Here is an 18,316-nt window from a genome sequence, read left to right as displayed (position 1 = left end):
CTTTGAGGCTCAATTTTCAGTTTCAGTTTGTAGCCACTGCAGACTGTCATTGTGCAGAAACATATGGGTTTCTCTAATTGCCTTGGAGTCACAGTAGATAATTGAAAATAGAGGTGTATTTTACATAATGAGGTTGTACAATGGTCACTGAGAACAGGCAGAGATGGTTCAGTGGGGCCTATTGAGTTCACTCCAACTCTGGTCCTTAGCTGTAATTTATTTTACCTGTGTAAAATAAAGGCAGTCCCTGTGCTTTCTCTCCAATAGTAAGTCTGAGCTAACTACTTCAATGGAAAAAAAAAGTCTTCCCAGCTCACAAGCAATGACATACCCGGATTTGTCAGTGACATACTGCCTTAAATTAATATTGCTCTGCTTGTGAGACTCGTAGGACATCTTCTGTGTTTGGTGACAGACTTGCCCTTTACTGTTATGCTCAGGTAAGCTGTTACCTGCTCACTTGAAGCCAAATTATTATCAAAAAGCTTATAAGACCTCCCGAAATTGTAGTTTGTCAGTGTTTTACAAGGTTCCTGAGACTGAGGAGAGTCAGACAAGGAGGGACTAAGTCAGTGTGGTGGTTTATTGTCCCCAAGGGGAGTGGTTGGTGTAGTAACCTCCCGATAGCTATGGTACGTACAGATCTCTTTTGTAAGGTAATTGAAATCACTGTCATGAGAGGGAAATTCCCTCAAAAATAAACCACGAAAATTCTCCAGAAGGTGAATAGCTTTCTGCTGGGTTGGTGAGCTGAATCAGTTCAGCGAAGGATTCAGGGCTCGTTGCTCACAGGGATTGGCACAGCCAGCAAGAATTGCATGGGGGAAAAGGCAAATTTTCCTTCGGTGACAGCAGATGTGAGGATAAGCTCACTTATAAACAAAATTTTGGCAAATAATGACAAATAAAGCCTTTATTTCTAGCCTGTCCCAATCCTGGTCCCTTTGACTTGTCACTGTTCAAGCGGAAGTGGTGTGTGACTGTATGGTGTAGTGATGTGAGGAAATGAACTGGCTGAAAATAATCTTAGGAGCAAAAATCCCAAGGGTGGTTGTTATTCAGTCAAGTCAGTTACCTAGTTTAGGAGCTGACCATGACCTGGGTGGTAATCAGCCATCCACTTTACAGGTGAGAACATAAAGATTACATGCCTGGAGTGCTTCACAAAGAACTAATTTTAGGGAAAACTGATTTGAAAAAAAGAATCCTTGTGCACGAAAGCTACACACTTATTTCAGCTGTATCTGTCTAATAAAAAATATCTCCTTAACCCTGCTGCACTTTCAGCAGGGTATCATCATCCCTACCACTGATGAAGCTGTTAGCGCAGTATAATTGGACTAATTTTAAAAAATAACTGAGGACTGCCTTTTCCCTTGCTTGTTTTGGAAAGGTGCAAGAATATGAGCATTTTCATGATCCTGTGTAGGCTCTGAAATTACCTCCTTACTGAGACGGTGCTGTTCTGCAGATGGCTTTGCAAGAGCAAAGTCCTAATTGCTTGCTTTTAGAAAGTGAAAAGCTGTACTCAAAGACTTATTTTTCAGAGCATTATTTCATACATGATCGTTATCTCACTATAAAATTTGATATTTTTTTTTACTGCAGAGTACTTAAGCCAGTTTAGCACTATATACCTCTGTGCATGATTGAATGCATCCTGTTTACTTCACAGTGAAACTGCTTCTGGCAGTTTTTAGGAGGTGGATAGATAATATGTATTCATTTATTGCAACTATAAACTTCAGGTTTTTTAAGGTAAGACACTTGATACATGGAACAATTCAAACGGTTTCTAGCAATTATGTGAGTTAATTTTGCGAACAGAGTGAGAAGGATGTGTATGTACAGCTTGATGTACAGTACTTTGTCTTGAAAGTAGGGGAAAAGAAACCCTGTTCACTGCAATTGCTGTGGAAGCACCCAAATTTTAGAAGGACATCAGTGGTGTCCGTTTTTTCCCACAGCATGCTGCAAGGTTGGAAATCATAATGAAATGCGATTCCATAAGTTAAACATAAATATCACCTTTCAGTTATTTTGCCTGGCTTGTGTCCACTGACAACTTATTTTTTCTGCCAACTTTCTCTGAAAGATGATACACAGAATACTTGTCTGCGTAGCCTGTGTGTATGCAGGAAAAACATGTTATAATTTAAATGGTGTGGAACTTGTTCTCCTATTTAAAAACTTAAAAAAAAAATTGGTGAAAGCTTCCTGGAAACTATTACTTTGATTATTGTAATGATTATTAAATGTAATTTTTATTAAAATAACAATATTAATTCCATGGTGATTAAGACACTATTAAAATATCCAGATAATGTTCCAATTAGAGTAGAATAACAGGAAATTAAACAGGTAATTAAAATCAACATGAAAATTCTATTATCTTCATAGCTCCATAATTTTTAGTACAGAGAAACTCAACTTTAAAATCTCTTTCTTTCAGGTATTTAAATCTGTAGAACATTACAGCACCAAGGAATCGAGAAGGTGTCAGTTGAATGATTTGGTCCAATTTGGAGTAGCCACTCCCAGAAAGATATGGGTGTGCTGATAGAGTCCACAAACATTGCCCCATAGCACATCCAACCTGTACTGGAAGATATAAGCTGGTACTGAATGGATGGTGACCTCTTGGAGAGCTCTTCAGCCCTGTAAGTCATTGAAAGAAGGTGAAGAAGATAAAAAAAATTTAAGTGACCTTCTCAGAGTTGTCTTCGCTGCAAGAAACGCCGTTATTTAGAAGCATCAGATCTTGTATACTAACAGCTTTTCTGTCTGAGTGCTTGGTACATGTGAGCATTTTAAAATTCAAAGGGTAAAGGATTTTACAAACCTGAAATAATTCAATATCTACACATCACACAGCTAAATATTATTATTTCCACTGTTAGGAACTGGCAAAAAAAAAAAAAAAAAAAAGAGAAGTTGAGTTCATCTAGTGTCCTGAAAGTTGATGTTACAATGTGTATGTCAGGTGAGAAACTGGATGCCCATAAAAAATAGAAATCCTGATAGTAATACAGCTGTATCAGGCTGAAATAAAATAAGAAAATCCATTACATTTAAATTCCCAATCAACTTTCAAATGGGCAAACAGTTAAAATGATACCTCATTTCCCTTTCCTGGTGTTTATTTGTAGTTTGATGTTCTGCTTTAGCTTGTATAATTACAGGCTGCCTCCTCTGCCTCTTCCTTTTCTCCCTTTTCCACCAGGCACAGCAGGTGCTTTTGTGGCATCAAAGCCAGAGATTAAGCTGTCACAGGTGAGCAAGGTGATCAGACAAAAAAAACCTAGCATGTCCACACACACTGAATCTGTGTCTAGACAGTCCCTGGGTCCTCTCTGGAGTGGAGGGTGGAGACAGCAGCATCTCTTTCACTACAGTAACATCAGTGAACTTGAACTGCCCTCCATATTAGGACTAATCCATTCATGATCTAACCTTTTTCTCCCAGGATTCTGGCAGGTTTTCTTATTCTGAGATGCAAGTCTGCTAAAAACACTGATTTGCACAAGATTCTGCCTATTCTAGGCAAAAAGATTATCTATCCGCTACTCTTTTGAGGTGGGGTTTACAACTCCAGTGGTGCTCTGCTGCCCAGCGCAAAACCTAATCAGCTTCATACCGTGCAGTTGAGTGCTGCCTCAATTATGGTGATCCAAAGTGTGGTCGTAGCATACACAGCTCCTCTGTGCATGGTCCCAGAAGGGACCAGGAGGCTGTTACTGGTGCTTGCCCTGCCTGGCTGAGCTCCCTCAGAAATTACTGACGAAGACATGTCGGTGCAGCAAGGTCTGTGGAGCATGTGTACTTGACAGGAAAAAAGGTATTTCCAATGCACCACAGACTCTTACTGCTTGGTAGAAGCTGGGAAACTAAAGACAGCCATAAGTCATTCCTGTGCTTTATCAGCTGCTAAAGTGGGATGAAATGAGGTAAACTCCCCCTCAAATACTGGCTGTTCTCCGCTTATTGCTATGTATTGCTGCCTGCAGGCCAGGAGAAACTTTCCAGGAGTGTATCAGGTATGGTCCTGTTTGAGAAAGGATGAAAAAAAAGATATTTGCAATTAGAAGTGCTTAACTGCCTTTCTTCCTATTATTGCTGTTTATAACTCAGATGAAGTCCTGTCTAGTTTTAAAATGGGGTTGTAGAAAGTGAATACACATATGCAGCTGTGTGGTGTGACCTCAAAACCAAATACCAATTAAACTTTGTGTGTACCAAAGAACCCTGCGCATATGATGAATATTCGGTATTACTTTTCTACCATGAGTTTTAAAAACAAACACTGGATTCTTTTCCTTTTTTTCTTTTTCTTTTTCTTTTATTTCTTTCCTTGTTACTCCAAGATGCCTGGGGATTATACAACCAGTGCATTTTAAAGTGTGTCAAGGGCTTGTCAGTTTGTAGCACTTTTTCTGAAATGCTGCCAACCCAAAACATTCCATTTTTCGATCAAACATGAAAGCTGTCAGGAAAAAAAATAAGGTCTTCTCTCAGAAAAGTTTCTGTAATTGCTTCCTCTTTATTGCTAATTTAATTTTCTAATTGTTTTTTACTCCTTTGATACCAGGACCACAGAAAAATGGAGTCTGTCTTGAACTCTTTCTCTTTCACCTTGTTTTTACATATGAAATTAAAAAGCCTTTTATCTGAGGCTGTTCCTTAGCTCTTTTGAGACACAGATGCAATCGAACTTCAATCCAAATTGCAGGTTTTGCAAGTGCCCTTTGCTTGTCTCCATTTACAGAAGATAAAAGAGTTTATTATCAGCTCTGCCATTCACTCCTTGCATCCAGGCAATTGCAAAATGCAGGACACACCATTGCTGGCTGTTACTGCACTGGAGGAGGTGACACCAGAGCCAAGGGCATGTGTAACCTGAAGCCAAATGACTGCTGGCAGAGCAGCAGATGGGCACATACTGGCTAGGTCAAAATTCAGTTTGGAAATCAGAAGGTGGCTCCTAACCTGGAAGCTGCTGGGTTATCCCAAAGAAAGGGTAAGAATTTGGGAGTGTCCTGTTTTAGGAAGATTACAGGAGACCTGTTTGCCACAGCCCAGATTGAGCTCAGTGACCCTGAGGCACATCTCCAGGCCTACAATTCTGCAAGTGGGCATGTATATAAAACATATGAAGAGTAAGTAGCCTAATTTAGACTCCTGTTTTGAATTACCCTTTGAAAGAGCCTCTTTCTTTGTGTTCCCACTGTTTCCCACACTGGGAATGTAAAGAATCAGACTAACTTATGCCACAGGGTTTAAAATTGCCTATTTTTTGAATAATGCTGAGAAAACACTAGGCTGTTCATTTCTTTTATTCAATAGCTGACCATTTTCTTCTTTAAAGAGACAAAATTTTCTCTTCGGGAAAGATCTTAACTGAGTTAGCGTAGGTTTTAATAGAATAAATTGAGTGTAAGAAGCTGCTGCCTCTGTTTTCAATCTATAAAGCCACTGAGTTAGTTGTCTTGAGTCTATCTCATTGTTAAACGTGAGACCTTTAGATACAAATACAATAACATTTGAGAAACTTGCAGAAAGCCATTCAGTGCATATGGATTCATTTTTCTTACAAAAAAGGAAATGGTCCCATAATTTCTAAATATATTTTCTAAAATATCAACAAAAATGTTATGTTCAAGATGGATAAAAGAATTTACACCTATTTTGAGATGCCTTAATATATGACAACGCTCTGAAATTGTGCCACAGCAGTCTTTGGAACATCAGCACCCACAAGATTTTGACAATTGCTATACACAAAGTTTTGGACATCATCCATATGAATGGGTGTGCTTTGACTTCTATAAATGCAAAATTACAAGAAGGAGTTGATTTGTGAGACTCTGAATGGGCAGACCTGCATTGTATGGTGTGAGGTAACTGACAGGCATCAAAGGTGATTTGCTATGAAGTCATCATAAACATAAAATATAGCACACAAGCACAAAAAGCCAGTCTGTTAAAATCAACAATGTTAATTAGTCAAGGAAGGAGGAGGCAACGATGGAGCAGAGGAGGCTCCAGCACTCCAAATTTGAGCCTGTTTTCCAGATCATGTCAAGTGTGAGCCAGTCCATGAGGTGGAAATCATACCATGTCAAAAGCAGGGGGATATGCCACAAATCTTCACTTATCTGTAGTGCAGCAGATACATGTTAATCACCACAAAACTGGTGTACCACCTGAAATAGGCCTTTGCCTTTTTTTCATTCACCTTTTTAGATAAAAAGCAAAAATTATGGATTTTATGTATCATTTTCTGCCAGCAGTTGGAGTCACATGTCACAGCATCATCTGAGCCTTAAAAATTATAAAGGTACCATCTCTATTTTTCTGCCTCCTCTGCCTTGTGTATTTTGTTTTCTGTTTTGTTTGGGGTTTCTTGTTTTGAGTTTGGGTTTTTCATCTTGCTGTTCTAGTTTCACCCTTCTCATTTCTGCTTTGGTTCTCCTTGGATTATTCCCTCTTGCAAGCAATTTTTGCTTTATTGGAAGCAATATCAGACCTATTACAGAGCTGCAGGGTTTGCTTGCGTTAACCTTAGGATTGCTTCACACCACTTTGGGTAAGAAGATGAGGGATAATTTCTCACTATGTCTTTGTACTCCCCATCTATTGTCTCTAGTTATTGTCTTGTCTAGAACATGAAAAATCACAGGGGAGTAGAACACAAAGATTAGAGTCCGACAGCTCCTAGGTACTGTTGCAATATAAACAATGCATTATTTAATGTATTTGGTTTATTGTATAACATGTAGGTTTGCAAATTCCAAAACAGCAAGAGGAGGCTTCTGTAATAGTGAAAATCCATGTCTTCTCCAGCTTTTAGACCTGCAGATCTGGTTGCTTTCATAGTGATAATATTCCTGCACTGATCCACATTCAAGAGAGACTTCACAAGGCATCCCACAGTGGAAACCCCTCTGGAGACATGTGCAGTGATGATCTTGTAGAGAGTTTACATTTATTTACACTAGTCCAATTTTCTCAAACAGCAGTGTTGAGATGGGAGAAGAGAAATGAGTCCTGAAGTATTGAGCCACACCCTGCTACATTTTCTTTACATCTGATCTCAATTTTACATGAATATGAAGAGATTTATGAATCTGCAATCAGGACCAGGGTCTGGCCCATCTGTTTAAGAGACAGTATAAATCCATCTTTTCACTCTGCCTCATAGTACACAGATGCTTTGCATGAGAAGTTAAAACTACAGAGTACATTAATGCAGTCCTGAAGTATTTCTCATCACAGAAACCTGTGAAAAGCACTGGAGGGGTCATCTTTCAGGCTTACATCAAATATCACTTGATTCATAGTTACCCAAAATGATGATGACTTCACTATGGTAATTCCAAGGCCATGACCAGTTTTAGCGCTCATGAGTACAGTGGTGGAATAGGTCCCCTTCTGAACACTGACACTGTTTTATGGAGCATAGGGATTTTTGTTTTGATGAAACTAAACTTTAATTAAATGATATGGACCTAATTTCTGATTTTACATTGTGTACATTAAAATGCCCCTCTATTTTCCTTGTCACCAAACTAGTAAGGAATCAGACATTCTCCCCACGTAGTCCACAATTTTGCTGAAAAACTCTGCCCAGAGAACATGAAAACAACTTTCTTTTGTGTGCTGAATACCTCTTGAAAGAGGTATTCAGATTTTGATGTTATTTGGAATAATTTGGAATTAAGGTAACACTCCTCAGATTAAGAGAGAAAACCTCCTCTGACCTGCTAAGTACTCCTTAGCACCTGCTCAAAGTAGTATTAATGCCTATTCAAGGACATACCAACAAAGCAGTGCTTCACATAATAGTAACAATACTCAGGGTGGCAGAGCTCTGGGATATGCAGCCTGAACTGTCACCTTCTTGATCTCCTTCTACTCAACAGCAGCCACAAGCCAGCAGACAGGAATGGCACATGCACACAGGGCATGCACACAGGACACACGGACTGGCCTAGGCACAGGGCTTGCAATCACACTGCTCAGCTCTGCAGCAGCTGAAGGATGACCTTTTGCCTCTGCTCTCGTGATCTTACTGCAGTTACCTAATCTTTCTTTTAAAATCAGGTGTCTGTCATTTTTCAGTACAACAGAAATGTGGCAATGGGCCAATCTTTTCTAGACAGGGTAGAAATGCTGAATGTCCTCAGAAGACAAACAGGCTACCTGATGGTCCTATTCAAGGCAATGACTAGAAGTTAACATCCAACCAATGTAATTTCTCACTTAAAATGATGCAGTGCGTGATAGGGTGTATTTCAGAAATGGCTCTTTGAAGCTTTATTTGGGTTTTCCTCACTGGGTTTTGCACTGCTTTGATGCAACAGTTTATGGATAAGATAATTGTAAAGAACAGTCAAGCTCTTCTCAGAAACTATATACATACAAGAAAGTGCTTGCTGAACACCTCAGAGCAATACTTGCATTCTCATTTGTGTAAGGATGTGTTTGTGCCTTTTGTAGTTGTAGCCCAAAGTCCTTGCTATGTGTGGGAGCAGTGAGCCTCTTTCTGCAGAAACACGAAGAGCAAGGAGAGGTTATATTTTCTTCTCCTAACTTCTGCTGAATTCACTGGTTCTAGGGGTTGTGATGACTTGGACTAGTTGGCTTCTCCTTGTTCTCCCTTCCTTCCCAGATATATCAGACAAAATAAACCTCTGCTTTCTGCTTCAACAGTATGATTACCTCAACGTTCTTCAGGCAGAGAGGAAAATCTCTGGCAATACGCTCGTGCAGGAGCAGGAGACCAAGTCCATGCACAGTGAAGCTTGTCTTTCTGAGCAATAGCATGCAGCAGGGCGATTATAGTCTTCAATGAACAGCACTCAGGGACTTCTCTTCCATTCTCCTGGAAAATAAGAGGTTCAAAGTGTGTAGGATCATGGGATGATTCAGGTTGGGAAGGACTTTGGGCATCTTCACTCCCAAAAACTTGGTCAAAACAGGATCATCTCTGAACAACGTGACGTTGCTTAGGGTCTTATCCAGTTGGGTCTTGAAAACCGTCAAGGACAGGGAGTGCAGAAACTCTGGACCTCTGTCCCACTACCTGACTGTCCTCATGGTGAAAAAGCTGTTCCTAATATTCAATACAAACATCTGTTTTTTTGCCATTCTCCTACTATGCACCCCTATGAGGACCTTGGCTCTGTTTTTATGAGGACACCACAGGAAAAGCCTTGCCCCACATCTTTCTGCAATGCTGAAAGGAGCAATGAAACCAGCAAATGCATGGAACCTTTGATTCCTTCTTGATTTAGAAATGCGGTCGTCTCTTTACCTGTGGTAGAGGGGCAGGTTAAATGCAGACAGGGACTGTAAGAGGTAGTTCTCCTTCACTGTTTTCATCCTGTGGATAGGGGAGTGCTTTCTCCAGTGTTGGGAATGGAAAGAGCAGACACCCTGACATGCACCTGAACTTCTGGCACTGCTCTCAAGCTCCTAGGCAGCAAAGAGTCCAGCTGACTTCTGAAACACAGCTCTCTGGAGTTTTTCTGATATGTCCTGTCAGCCTGGTGGGATTATCCTGTGTGTGATGCTTTGCTTTTTGGTTGGTATGAGGCCTTGGGGTGGAGGGGACATTGTAAGGTCCGTACTGCAAGAATTTTCTGTGTGACAGAAAATTGTGCAGTTGAGAATGGAAGGGTTAATCCTCCACGTGATACAGTTGTAAAGGGAAGAAAGAAACCTCAACTGGGAGGTTTGTACTGAGATTAGCAGTGTTGATGACTGTGAATCTGCAGTGGTTTTGCAAACAGATCTCTGTCAGCTCAGGGCGATATTTCTGCTACAAGGTTGTCCTCCCCCGTTCACAGGAGAGACAAAGTGCAGTCCCTGCTCTGGGATCTCCAAAGGCTCTTTTAAATCAAAGGCAGTAAATCCGTCTATTTCATTTTTACAGAAATAAATGACACTTCTGTCCAAATGAATGCCAGATCAAGTGATCTTATTGCTTTTTTTGCTTAACTAAGGCAAAAGGAGCAAGGCTTCTCTTTTTCAGTGTGGCATGCCTGATTATTGCTCTTCATGCTCATTCTTGTTTTCATACTTGTTTCTCTACCTCCTGAGTTCTCAATCTCTCACTTAGATCCTCTTCTCTTCTAGGTAATCACCTCCTTACTGTGGAAGAACTGCTGAACATAGACTGCAAAGAGCCTTCTTTGCTGAGTGTGCTATGAAATCAAGTCCTACTGGAAGCTGGAGGTCAGCATAGGTACCCAAAAATATGGTGTGTGTGTGTGATGTGTTAAAATATTTAAGCAGTCAGGATTGCTTTTACAATCCTCTGACTGCCCCTTACCTAGTAGGAAGTATTTGTTAATCATTGGCATTAAAAACTAAAATCTGTGAAACCCAGCACATGCCCTCATTGTAGGAAGATCATAATGAAATTTTTAGCCAGTTTGACACATACTTATTGAGCAAGAGTCTGTCTAGAAAAACATGCATATTGCAGACTAAGGGCTTTCTCATAACTAGTTTTGCAATATATTTCATTTATGTTCTCCAGGATGACATTCACTTCAGTGTTTCTCCTTCACTTATTTTACAGTAGCTGGTTTTGTTCTGAGTTTTGTTTTTAAGGAAGCATGAAAAAACAAAATCAGAAGACGTACATGTGCTATCAACACTAGATCAATTTCTTCTTTACTGGTCATCTATAGTTTTGCTGACTATTAGCTTACAGTTGAGGCTTTGGTGTTGTGCCCGTGCAGAGAGCTCGCTACATCTGGGGAGGGTAGAGCCACAAAGTTAAGGTCTAACTGGTTTCATGAGGCACAAAGTAAAGAAAAACAGGAAATTCCGCAAGGGGAGAACAAGTAAGACCAGCATTTTGTTTTTAGACATAGCCCTCAAAGAAGTTTGAAGAATGATTATTAACATCTTGACAGAATCTGGAGGCTCGAGGCAAGCTGATATGCCTGGTTACCTCGTTACCTAAAAAGACACTTGGGACAAATAACAGGTGGGAAAAGAAAGGAAAAAGGTATAACTTAGGGTTCTGACAGACCTCACCAGTGTTAATGTTGCTGTCTCAGCTAGCTGGCAGGACAGACGTGTGTGATACACACGTCCAACCCATACGCAGTACAGGCTTGCTAGACCACAGCCTGGCATATGAGCTCAGGCTGAGGCTGGAGGGGCAGGGGTGGTTACCCATGGCATAAAGTTTGCCACAGGCATCTGGGAAAGTGGTTGTAGGTCCATGCTCATGAGCATGAACCATAGTGCTCTGATAATCCAACTGTATATTAAAACTTGCAATTTCTCATCCTTTGGGAATAGCTTTAAGCTTCCAGACAGATGTGAACCCAAGCATGTTTCCATGTATTTAATGTTCAGTATAACTCTCCTTCTCAAGAAGGGAGTGCATTGCTATGCTATGCTATGCATTTTTCTCCCTGAAATATTACGTAGCACTAAAATGCCAAAGTGATACTGAATGATACTTGATATCTGAATTCCTGAGTTTTCCCGGCACATTACTCAGCAGCCCTTGAGAAGCACACTGATATTTATGAGAGCAGAGAATTCCCTCTGGCTCCAGCTGAAGAGATATTCTCCCTACCTGACCTGAGTTGAGCACTCCTGTTGCTCCCTCCCTTGCAAGGAAAGCCTGGCACATGAAACACAAAAACAGAGCACAGTGCCAAGTATTGTTCCCAAACCTCAGCCAAAGCAGAGTGCATGGGGTTTAAAATACCATCCTCTGGTCATGCAGAGAGCTGCTACTGAAAGGGACTAAGCAGCAATTAATCCATTGACACCCACTTATTTTGTGTTCTTGGCTGGCAAGAAGCAGCTGTAGTACCCACCAGCCTGGCTGGACAAAGTCTATTAGGTTAACATGACGTTAACATTCACTTTCTGTGTGGGCAGAAGCACAGGAACTTGGAATCACTCATTAACAGAGAGTAAAAGATCTCACTATAAGGACTAAGCTTGAAAGCTTTTTCTTTTTTCTTTTTTGCATGCAGAAAAAAATAATTCTGAAGTAATCTTAATTTTAAGAACTTCTGAATTGCATGATTTTGTGCAATCTTGCAACATGGTTTTCTACTCAAACTGAATTTTGGCAGGATGTTTGATAGAATACAAACTAGAAATGAAGCATATAAAGAAGAATCTGGGCTATTTATATTAGAATAGTTGAACTCTTTCAAGTAGTACATGAAAGCACATAATTAACCTCTTTCCTGAATTGTTATTTCTCTTCCTAGAGATTCCCCTTCATGAAAGTTAACAGTGGATGATTGTTTTGATAGTTTTTTTATTTATTTTATAGATAAAAATAGTGCTGTAAAGTAAAACTCCCTTGGTCTGGATGTTCCTATGCTTTTTACATTCACCAGTACAGAAAGAATATGAAACCCCAATACACTGAGATTTTACATTCCTACTGCTCAATAGCAGAAGCAAAAGACAAACATGGCAACTGGTGCAAATAATTAGGTGTGAAGTTTCCTGTTGCTGCCCCACTTACTGCCATCTCATTTTGGGAAGAGTCGGAGGGCTGCGTGGTTGTACAGTTCATGGATCTTGCTAATAAAGTCTCAGTGTCCTGTTTGCTACTGGATCTTTATCTCATGGATCTGGAATCATATCACATTTATGGGTCTTGCTGACTTTTAGGGTACTAAGAACATGGTCCCAGGATGCAACTGGGAATGATTGCTTTCAGTTAAAATATGGGTTGGAAAAGACCTTCAATCCCCCTGCTGTGGACAGGGACATCTTTCACTGGACCAGGTTGCTCAGAGCTCTATCCAGTCTACCCTTGAACACTTTCAGGGATGTGGCATCCACAACTTCTCTGGGCAACTGGTTCCAGTGCCTCACCTCCCTCACAGTGAAAAATTTCTTCCTAATGCCTAATCTAAACCTATTTTCTTTCAGCTTGAATCCATTCCTCCTTTTTGTGTCACTACACAAAAAGTGTAGTGTAAAAAGTCCCTCTCCATCTTTCTTGTGGGTTCTTTTCAGGTACTGGCAAGCTGCAACTGGGTCAGCCTGGAGCTTTCTCTTTTTCAGGCTGAACAGCCCCAATTCTGTCAGCTTTTCCTTATAGAAGAGGTGCTCTATCCCACTAATGATCTTGATGGCCCTCCTCTGGACTGGTCGATGTCCATCCTGTGCTGGGGACATAATTGGTTTTATTTCAAAAAATTAAAATGAACATATATTTTTCTAAAGAATGAGCTGCCAACCAAGACCTTAATGACAAAATGATCTAGTTTCCAGATAAAATGTGCAGTGATGAAGCACAGAGACAGTCATTTATGTTTTGAAAAACAAGTTGGAGTAACAGCCTCAGAGGATTTCATCTTCCTTTGAAGCACTCATGCAATTCTCATTCACAATAGTGAGAGCTACGCACACCTGGCACGTGTTTAGCAGAGCACAGCTTCTATGGCAACTTCATATGTAGTGAAGTCACCTAATTTGTTTGGTTGGAGGAAGTGCATGTGAGAGTCTGGCTAAGCCAAAAAATCCACATGTGACTTTGTATCACTAATATATAAACATGCAAGTTCACCATATTGGGAGCTGGGCATTGCTTTAACATTTTGATTCATCAAGGGGAAAACTAGACATATTCTTGTAGATGGTCCCAAACAGGGAAAAATGGTAGAGGAATGTGATCTCCACCTGTTACTTGAGAGCCAAAATCTTCCTCAAAGACGTATATTTATCAAAAGCATAGTGATGTGGCTGCAGCCCAATCCATTACCTTTCCCTCGCAGAGACAATACCCAGCATTTATTGTGAGAGTCAAAGGGCCAAACTGCACGAATTCACAGCATTTCCACTAACCAGCTCTGTTCAATACTGTTCATAGATTTTCCTGACCTGTTGCCTATTGTTTTTCAAGCAGCATCCATCTGTTTTCTGACTGTGATCGTGTAAAAGATAATGAAATTTATTCATTCACTAGTGCTTCATGGATATATACAAGCCTAGCTGCAAATAAAATGTTTCTTGGAACCCGACAACTGGTTTCATATGCTGATGATAATTGTGGTATAATAACAGAAACCAGAGAAAGGAGCAAGGGGTAAGTTTTAAGTAGTAAATACAGAGCAGAACCGTATGAAGGTAGCTTTGCAAAATGAGGGTTTAGTAATGAACCGGGAAAAGAGGAAAGACAACTGTAACCAGAGAGCAAATGTAATAAATACACTAGTATTTCTTTTTCAGATAGTTTTGTAGATTTTGTCAAAAAAAAAAAAAAAAGTGACGCACGCTTCATACAAACCCTTCATTTATGATTAAAAGATCTAATTACATAAACTCTTCCTCCTCAAGTTAAATGACTTCAAAATAGGCAAAGACACTAAGCTAACTAACAGCCAGGTTTCAGAAAAGATCTCTGAGCTTCTGAGCCGAGGTATTCAAACCACAGCTTGTGGTTTAAGTCAGTCACAGTACCTTGTGACTGACTTAAGGAGGATGATTAACTCTTGATTCATGTTTCTGGGAACAGCAGTCAGCAACCACTTCCTCTGGAACAGTGCTGTTCACTGTGCAGCGCAGTTCACTGCCTTTGAGAAGAAAGTGTCTCTTACATGATTTCACAGAAATATTGCAAGTGCTTTCTACTGCCTCTTGCACTGGTTTTGCTCAAACACTCAGATTGAAGAGTTTTTATGCTTATCACAAGACACAAAACTTGTGTAACACTGCTGGCAGCTGTTTGTGTGTTTGCTCTAGGGAATTTGCTGCCTTTAATTTTGATGAACATCCATTAGCTAACTGTGGAGATGATATTTATACTTTTTTTTTTTGCCAGTGTATTATTAACAACATGATAAATGCCAATTATGTGCTTAAATGAGGTATGTAGGTTTGTTGAATAAAGTGCCATAAGAGGGTTAAAAATTCACTGTAGTACAAGTAAAAGAACTTACGAAAAATGAGGGAATAACCAAATCTGAAGGAACCAAGAGCCATGACCCAAGAAGTAAGAACAGAAGGACATTATAAATCAAATTACAAAACCAAAGAACGACTTTGCTTGAACTTCTTGCTCATTAGCTCAGTAAAATACCCACTGATAGGCTGATTGCCCCTTACTCACGTAAGCTCCTTCCTCTTAGACCGTGCATAGTAAAATCATTGTCCACAATATCTTTATCTTTAAACTGAGACAAGAGAACAAAAAGCCAATGACTGTAGCTTTAGATTATTATATATACAGGAGATGCTGAAGGTGTGTTACCTTTGTGGATTGATCACCTAGCACCCATCTTTGCACAGATATTAAATAAGCTCAAATGTCTCAACTCTGTGTGTGGTTTGTCATCTTGCACAGTGTGTGAAAGAACCCATATTTGGGAATATAGGTTTGTAAAGTATATTCCTATCCTTCGTCAGTGCAGAAGAAACCATCAGACAGGAAATCAGATCCCAGATCCTAGAATTCAGAGATCGTTACTGAGCATATTCAACATGTGACCAGCTTGAGTGACTAAATGAAACTGTCGGTACTGCTTAATCAATCATGTATTACTAACTCATCTTTACATTGTTTGGATTCGTCTTTCTCTGTAGCAGATGTTTCACAGGGGCAGCTAGTTGGAATTGTCCAAAGGAAACCCAGAAGGAGAGAAAGTTAACCAGCTGTTGATCCTATTACCACTGGACCAGTCAGGAAAACATTTCACACAGTCATACTTCTGCTGAGTCAACCTGAAAGCTCATTTGGATGATTTTTAAATTTTTTTTAATAATTCATTCTGTGGAAGACATGTGGTAACACCATGATTTTAGTCATGTGGTGGAAAGAAACCACTCAGAACCTACTGATACCAAATTAGTCTAGCAGTATTTTATGAGGAAATGTAAATCAAAACAGTTTAATCACTTTGCAAACTAGGCTGTGCTGGTTATCTGATGGTAGGCATCTTAGAGCTATCTTCACATGACTGCAATTCAGAGGAGGAGGAACAGAGAAGTGACACACAGTGAAAGAATAAGAGAAGTCCTAATCAGAGGTTTTAAGGTCAGGTTTTAAGTGATCTTATTGTTTGCTCATGTTTCTTTTTTTGCCAGTTTCCGTCACGTGTTTTTTTTGACTCTAAATCTTGCTCTAAAAAGGGCAAAGTGTAGATAAAATCTAATCTTCTGATGTCAGACAGCTTCATGACTTTGCGTCAGACCTTGTCTCGCTTCTGAAGATTATCGTACCTTTGATTCTCCCCAGAGGCCCAGTAAGCCCTCTTCTTGTTGTTGACTTTTAAAAACAGTTCTCCCCACTTGCTTCATTTATCTTTAGTCCAGTGCCTTGAAGTTGGTAATATTTGATAGATGCATTTCAAGCCTTGCACATTCAGAACTAAAAAACCCAACCAACCCAAACCAAAGAAAAAGTCACCAAAAATTAAACTCCATCACTCTCAAAAACAACAAAAAATTATTTACAAAGTAAACATTCTTTTTGTGTTAACAGTGTAAAACATATCATTAAAAAAAGTTGCAAAATGTATTGACCTGTTTTTTTCTCAACACTTCAGGTACAGGTGATTCAGAGTTCAGTTTAGCATGAAAAGAGTTTGAAGTTCTTGCTGAATTTCTAGCTCACTCAGCCAGAATAGTATCTATCTATTGATGACATAGTCTCACCTAGTATTTGTAGCAGAGGATACCATATGAGACTAGAAGAGGGTAGCAGATGAGAATGGTCTTAGCAGAACCTCACCCTGCACAAACCATATCTTCCTGTTCGTTTTGGGATTGTGGAATGGCCAGATCAAGGAAACAACTAATGGTTGTGATCCACAGGAACTCGAGGATCTGTTCCTGCCTCTCCTCCAAATTTTACCTGTCATTGCTTCAGATTCACAGCTGTGAGAGAAGGGAATAATCAATTTCTGTGATACTCTGAAGCTATGTCTCAGAAATTAATTAATTTACAAGTAATATGCTTGGATCCAAAAATCTTTTGTTTAAAGTATGAAATTTTTATTCTTTTCAAATAAAAACCTTTAAAATGAGCTGGAAATGGACCAGTATATGGACATATACTATAGGAAATATCCACAAATCCTGAGTAGGAATTTTTATATGATGTTTTGCAAGGAGAAGTACATATTTACCTTCCAGTTCTGTGTGTTTTGCATTCATATATTGCGGCCCAAAGATAAGTGTTGTTCATATTTGCCCAACTGTCCTAAAGATAGATGTACAGATACTACCATAAAGAAAAACCCCAGCCAACACCTTCAGTCCTAAAACCTTTTTGTTTATCTGTGCTGAAAGACATGGAGAATAGGAGAGTTCCTGTTTCAGGTTCTTTCTCACGCAGGTTTGAACTGGACTTACTTTGCTTTTAGCTTTACATCTCACCTCCGATTTTCTTCAATTTACAGGTTGAACATGTTGGTTTATTGTCTGAGAGATCTTGCGGTGCCAAAGAAAAGAGGCCCCTTTGCTCAAATGTGAAAACTGTGTCATAATAATCATTGGGAGATGAATTGTGTTTTAGGCAGAGTTTGCAAATGGGAAACTGGATGACTTGGGAAACTGGATGACTTGGAATTTCATTTGAAGGCTCTTCCAAAATGCTGGACTGGAAAAGAGAGAAAATTCTGTGACTTTTGGTGTAAGAAACTTGATTGAAAATACTTTTTGCCTTTATATTGTATTCTTTCATCTGGCCTGCATTTATGCATTTCTTTTGTCACTCAGAAGTACAGTTGTATAGAGTTTATCATAGCAATGGAGGGAAAAACTCTGCATGAGGCATTTTTTATCCAGAATGGCTACCATATTGTTACTGTAACTGATGGATTAATTTCAGTGGAGTCATTTTGTTTTTGAAATGCAATTCCTCTCTTTAAATCAAGTATTATGAGAGTTCCAATATGGATGCAGTACAAGTGCTTAAGATTCAGACCTATTATTCCTGCAAAGCAAAGAATTTGAGAAAGATTTTATGAGGATCTTTCAAACTTGGAACAGTAATCAAATCTAGATCATAGAATCATTTAACCCGAAAAACTGGTGAACGAAAAATTACCTCTAATTAATATGTGCAAGGATGAAGATGAATAATCAGTCCTGAGTACACTCAGGACTGAATTCATTGCACCCGAGGTCACGTGTATAAAAAGTATGTGTCAATGTATGCTCCATTCAGAAGACTAGTCAATGTCTCTTAAGACACTGGTTATAGGATGGGATGAAAGTAAATTAGAGTTGTCTATTTTTCTTTATTACCTGTGAAAAATTTACAGGAGTCACCTTGATTTAGCCTATTTGGATGACTTATTTATGAGTA

At 39.5% G+C, this 18,316-nt stretch overlaps 1 long non-coding RNA gene across 1 annotated transcript; it reads left to right on the top strand.

Annotated features, from left to right (window-relative positions):
• The first annotated feature begins 10,161 nt into the window (after positions 1-10,161).
• Positions 10,162-17,466, top strand: LOC116783342. The gene is made up of 3 exons (XR_004355633.1): positions 10,162-10,249; positions 16,176-16,247; positions 17,406-17,466. It is a non-coding gene; the product is annotated as an uncharacterized LOC116783342 (long non-coding RNA).
• The last annotated feature ends 850 nt before the right edge of the window (positions 17,467-18,316 follow it).

Source organism: Chiroxiphia lanceolata, chromosome 2 (genome assembly GCF_009829145.1).
Source record: "Chiroxiphia lanceolata isolate bChiLan1 chromosome 2, bChiLan1.pri, whole genome shotgun sequence".
Classification (NCBI taxonomy): domain Eukaryota; kingdom Metazoa; phylum Chordata; class Aves; order Passeriformes; family Pipridae; genus Chiroxiphia; species Chiroxiphia lanceolata.
This window is presented reverse-complemented; position numbering and strand designations above follow the sequence as displayed.